The 5,865-nt window shown below is 34.7% G+C and overlaps 1 long non-coding RNA gene across 1 annotated transcript; it reads right to left on the bottom strand.

Annotated features, from left to right (window-relative positions):
- Positions 1-1,637: 1,637 nt before the first annotated feature.
- LOC134737154 (uncharacterized) lies at positions 1,638-3,083 on the bottom strand. Its single transcript, XR_010121799.1, has 2 exons — positions 2,979-3,083; positions 1,638-1,819 (listed from the first exon to the last, which is right to left on the bottom strand). It is a non-coding gene; the product is annotated as an uncharacterized lncRNA (long non-coding RNA).
- Between the last annotated feature and the right edge of the window lie 2,782 nt (positions 3,084-5,865).

The following is a 5,865-nucleotide window of genomic DNA, read 5'->3' as shown; positions in this document are numbered from 1 at the left end:
TATCTGAAATTATGATGTCAATTGGAAAATATAAATCACAATATACATGTTTTTGGGAACATAAATAACTACTTTAGGGTAAGAGGCCTTAAGGTTTTTTGAGTAGATACAGCCTTAGTTTCCTTACTTTTAAGTAAAGATAACAGTAACTGTGGGCTCTTCCTCTTTCTCTCTTCCCCACTCAGTGAATAGACATGTACACATAAAAAAGCAGATATAAATGGAGTTTGACATGGCAATTAGTACAGTCCTTGGCACATTACTGACAATGACAATAATGAGTTTGATAATAATGCTCATCATAAATGTGTTTAGCCAATTAACACTAAAATATCAGAGTCCAGAAAAAACACTGTTGGAAATACAATAAGGAAGCAACCACTGCACTGAGAAATACCCTTGATTATATTAATTTACCTTCGGAGGCTCATTTTAACTTTAAGATTACAAGATTAGTTTCTCTGCAAAATTAAACTGAAAAATATGACAGCCTGCTTTGGCTTTTCAAAGTGCTGAGATTACAGGCATGAGCCACCATGCCCAGCCTCTAGTTTGATTTCTTAATGTAAATGAACACATAAGAAATGGAGCTTATTCTATAGCTAGTTTCCTGAAAGTGGAAGTCTGAGGTAATAAAACCTGAAGAAGCACTTTGCCTTTTCCTATCCTGAGAAATACATTAGATATTGTGAATCATTTTTGGAGAGATAGAGTCTCAGTCTGGAATTTGCTGGTAATGTACTAGCACCTGGGTTTTTTCCAATCGAAAAGCTTTGACTTGAATTACACTTCACGGTTTATTGCCTTGTCACGGTGGGACCCATGACAGGTGGGACCTTAGTAGACTTAGGTGTATGAATTAATTTAGTTTGTGGCTTTGAGCAGAGGAAGAAAATTGAAGCACACCTCCAATAACTGATGACATCCATTACGTGTCTGCTGACATTTTGAGACTGATGCCGGGCATGGGGAATTACAATGATACCATTTTCTTTCATCATTCAACAACAAAAAATATCTACTGACTTCCCTTAGTGCAACAAACTTTTGTTTTCCTCTATAATATGCATGCTAACAGCATTAAAAATTCCATTTTTATGAACTCCTTTGGAAAATTGCAAAGGCAATTGAGGCTTTTGAAGTGATGAAGAGTTTCTTTGCCAAGCAAAGTTTTGACTGCAAGAAAAGTGTATGCCATCTGTGATCTTGGCAACAAATTTGGTTTGCTACTCGTAGACAAGAAACTCTTCTGTCATCGTAACCTGTGGGTATCAATGGATATATGGATATAAAGGATACTGCCAGCAATCCTGAAATCTTTCTTTTCCACTGACTTAAAAGTCACCAATTAAAGTATTAAAGTTTTGGCATATATATATATATATATATATATATATATGCAAATACATTGCCATATATTATGTATGGTAAATATATATATATATATATATATATATATATATATATATATATAATATGGAAGAGCTATGGATTCATAGCAATAGATCTTAGGGAATTTGAATGAAATTCAGTCATCAGCTTCACTTTTTTGAGAAGAAAAATGCCCAGATTGCAAAATAGTTTGACAATAAGAAATTCATCAGTTACTCGGATTGTTTAGTAAATAACTTGAGCCATAAAAATAAAATAAATTTTGTTGTATGATGCAAGGTCATCCAATCAGTCACCTCAAGTTGCTACCTAAGCAGGTGGCTACCTCACCTATCTGCCATTTAACAATGGAGCATTGATGCCAACTAATAATGGATTTTCCTGTGTTGTAGGAGGTGCTTCTTAGTAGCAAACGCAGCTGATTTCTCTGCAGTTAAAAACAAGCACATTAGAGTAGTGTTAAACTTATCTGAAGGTTAATTATTCTTAGGTGACTTGAAAGTTGATTTGTGATTTCTCTTCCTTTACTACATCTCAGAATATTAATGACTTTAAACTTGCTAAAGATGATCTAGTAAGCAAATGAAATACTCCAGTTCAAATTCCCTCAATAAGTCCTGTAGAATCTTGTTGTTCATTAATGCATGAGTATCAATGTCAAGCAACAAAACTTTTGACAATTTTTATTTTGTTTGCTAACTTTGTGAACTATGATATTATTACTGTTGTCATCAAAATAGAGAAGTTCAAATCAAATAGATGTAAAAAAGGAAATACATTAATTATGTCCAGGGGAACATACCCCTCAAAATTTAACTTCATCTTTAAAGCAAACAATATTGACTTATCAAAAAATATGCATACTTTCTAGCAGAATTGAGGCTTCGTTTTCATTTTTCTTTCCCCTTTTAGGTTTACAAAAATAAGACAAGTAGAGGTCCTGAGTTTTAATAAGAAACATTTCATTCCATATGAAGGAAATTAATTTCCAGCTCGATAAAATAAATTCCAGCTCGATAAATAAATTGTATGTTTGCTGTGTTTAGAAAACTTTTGTTTTATTCTTTACCAAATTACCTATGTACATTTTAAATGAATCATTCATTTCTGAAGAAAGTGTTTTCTAACTGTCTTTATACAGGCAAATTTGCCTATTCTACATTCTCACATGACCACATACACGCCCCCTTATAGCAGTTATCATATGTGCTAGTTTACATATTTGTGATTTCATTAAGCTAACATCTCTTCATTGGCCTGCACCTTCCAGGAGAGCAGGAGCGCTGCATGTTTTTTCAAAAAAAATATTTTATTTCATTTTATTTTTTATTGAGACAAGGTCTTACTCTGTTACCCAGGCTGGAGTGCAGTGGGGTGATCACAGCTCACTGCAACCCAAAACTCCCTGACTCAAGCAGTCTTCCCACCTCAATCCCCTGTGTAGCTGGGACTATAGGTATGTGTCACTGTGCCTGGCTAATTTTTTTTTTTAGTAGAGAGAAAGTCTCACTATATTGTGAGGGCCCTAGAGAGGGCCTGCACACGGTAGGAAGTTGTTAAATGTTTGTTAGACAGTGAAGACTTACCAAGTTGAAGGATCCTTAAACCCGAGGGAAGAGAGCCATAGTTTTGTGGTGAAGAAGTCCTCCTAGCTGCTAGACAATGATTTGCTCTGGTTCCAGAGATTTTTAGAAAAAGAAAAAGAGAGGTGGAGAAACAATCAGGAGAACTGCAGATCATTTTTGGACTAGATAATTTGGTTAAGCCCTTCAAATAAGATCCCTTAAAATATTCTTATACTATTTATATTATTTATTGTTTTACTGTTTTATATATACACACAAATTTATATATAATAGATATGATATATACATTTCATTGTTCTACATAAATTTAAAGACACACATTGTCTTCAGTGCATCTTTATTTTTACATGTATATTCCAAGCACCCTATGAAATAATTACATGATTAACCTGAAGTGTTCATGCCTGTGACCTGCTCTTGACATGTTTCCATTTCGGTGACTCCTAAGAGACATGTCAGTTTTCCAGGTATTTACCAGGGGTCACCAAAGTTAGAAAGTGTTTCTCTAGTCAATAGAAAAATGTTCATCTTTTCTCTAAGGTATGAAGAGTAAAAACTTGTTATCTGAGCTTGTTGGCATGAACAGATTTTTCTAGGATATAAACAAATACTGTGCAACAATTTTTTAAAAAATTTTGCCTAAACTAAAAGTATGAAACCACTAATAAATAAAATGCCAATCTGGGAGACATCACTATCAACTAATTACTTCGATAATTTGGCTCATAAATACATGATTTTTAGCATATTACAAATAATAAATGATTTTGTTGGCTATGCTTTCTCAGTAAGTTCAAGATGTTCATTTGTTGGGGGAACTGTAATGAATCAGATAGGACCTGGAAACATACCGCAATATGCAATGGCACCCTACACCTTGCATAAGAGACCACGCAACCTGTTTAATCTGAATGTTAAAGTAACTGCCACTTTCATAAACACCCACTTCACCCTGATTTGACTTAAACACAGCTCTTATTAAGAGCAACCTTAGATCATTGCTAATTCTTATAGAGGCTTAACCATGCAAGTGCAGTGCTGAGATGAGGAATTCAAGTGACATTTAAGGTCTACTAAATTCCTAATAACAGAAAATACACCTCAAGAAGAAAGCCTGGAGATATGAGAAGAAATAATTATTTCTCTCTGCTCACAAATCATCATAGTCGATTCACTATTACTTTCGATAATTTCAACAGCATGGAATTCTCAACTTGTAATTCTAGATGGATTGTTCTGGTCAAACGGAGTATACACATTAAGTCTGAGAGGCCATTCAGGCCCCAGGCTCTGATGGCAGAACATATCTTTGATTAGGCATAGCAAAGAGTATGATGGTTTTGAAGAACCCATCTATGCTAGCCTTACAAGCTCCTATTTTTAATACATTTCCATTTATTTAATAAATTTGCCATTCAAAATCAGTATAAAAATGTGATAAAATCTTAAAATCTACATATATTTGCACATGTATGGATGAATATATAATTCAGTGCATTTTTTTGCATTTACTCTATGAAATACTATCTGGCCTGCTAATCTTAATTTGAAATACATATTGTGATTTTACTAAAAATTGTAAGATCTATAGTAGGATCAATAAGAATAATAGTAACGACAAGAGGTGTCTTTAATAGGCATTTAGTGTGTTTATTTTAATATGTTTTCTAATTTTAATTGCATTGTCATGAAAATTATATGATGTGTAGATATTATTATAATTATTATTCCTTCAAGTAGACCATGTGCTGAAACCCTAAGATTTCAGAGAATTACGTAGTTTATTGTACTCATACACCATGAGTGTTCTTCACCAGTCTTCCATTTTGTGTGCCTATTTTGCATGTCTTTAGATTATTCTGCATTTATTCAATGGACAGGCACAGAAAATGGGTAGAGGACTTTGGAGCAGTATTTTATGAGATAAACCTCAAAGTGGTCACCATAACTTCTATCCATAATCTATTTTGCCAGAAGAGAGTCGTGTGGCCCTTTCTTACTGCAATTATAGGAGACAAGTGAAACGTTTTTTGGTGAACGCGTGATAGCGTCTGCCAGATTCATATTTATTAGTGAACAAAATAATAATCAGAGAATCACATCATATTCCCAGATCAAACAAGCAATTGGGATTTGTATTAGTCCATTTTCATGCTATTGATAAAGACATACCTGAGACTGGGTAATTTATACAGGAAAAAGTTTATTGGACTAACAGTTCCACGTGGCTGAGGAAGCCTCACAATCATGGTGGAAGGCAAGGAGGAGCAAGTCACAGCTTACGTGGATGGCAGCAGGCAAAAACAGAGAGCTTATGCAGGGAAATTCTGCCTTATGAAGCCATCATATCTTGTGAAACTTATTCACTACCATGAGAACAGCACGGGAAAGACCTGCCCCCAGGATTCAATTACCTCCCACTGGGTCCCTCCCACAACATGTGGGAATTCAGGATGAGCTTTGTCTGGGACACAGACGAACCATATCAGGACTCTAGGTGTAATTTAAATTCAGGTGTGGCATTTCTAGCTATGATGAAATAAATAGAGCTAGACATGATGTCCCATAATGGAAAATGAAAAAGTAGATAAAATGTAAGAATCAAGCGCTTGCAGACGTTGATCAACATGCTGCATAAGACTGTGGGGCCTGAAAAGATAGGAAAAAAAAATGAAGCAAGCCTTATAATTACCTTTGCTTTCTGGAAGCACTCTCTGGACCACAGTAGATGAATAGGGAAACTAAACAAAAAACAGCGAATTATCAAATTTAGTAGATAGAAATTGGAGTTTGATAAGCCTGAGCCAGCTGATACTAGTGATCAGAGGAACAGAGAAGATGGAGCTATGCAGAGAAAAATCACAAATCTACTCAAGGGTCCTTGAGC

This window comes from Symphalangus syndactylus, chromosome 7, assembly GCF_028878055.3.
Source record: "Symphalangus syndactylus isolate Jambi chromosome 7, NHGRI_mSymSyn1-v2.1_pri, whole genome shotgun sequence".
Classification (NCBI taxonomy): domain Eukaryota; kingdom Metazoa; phylum Chordata; class Mammalia; order Primates; family Hylobatidae; genus Symphalangus; species Symphalangus syndactylus.
The sequence above is the reverse complement of the archived record's forward strand: the minus strand, read 5'-3'. Positions and strand labels throughout refer to the sequence as shown.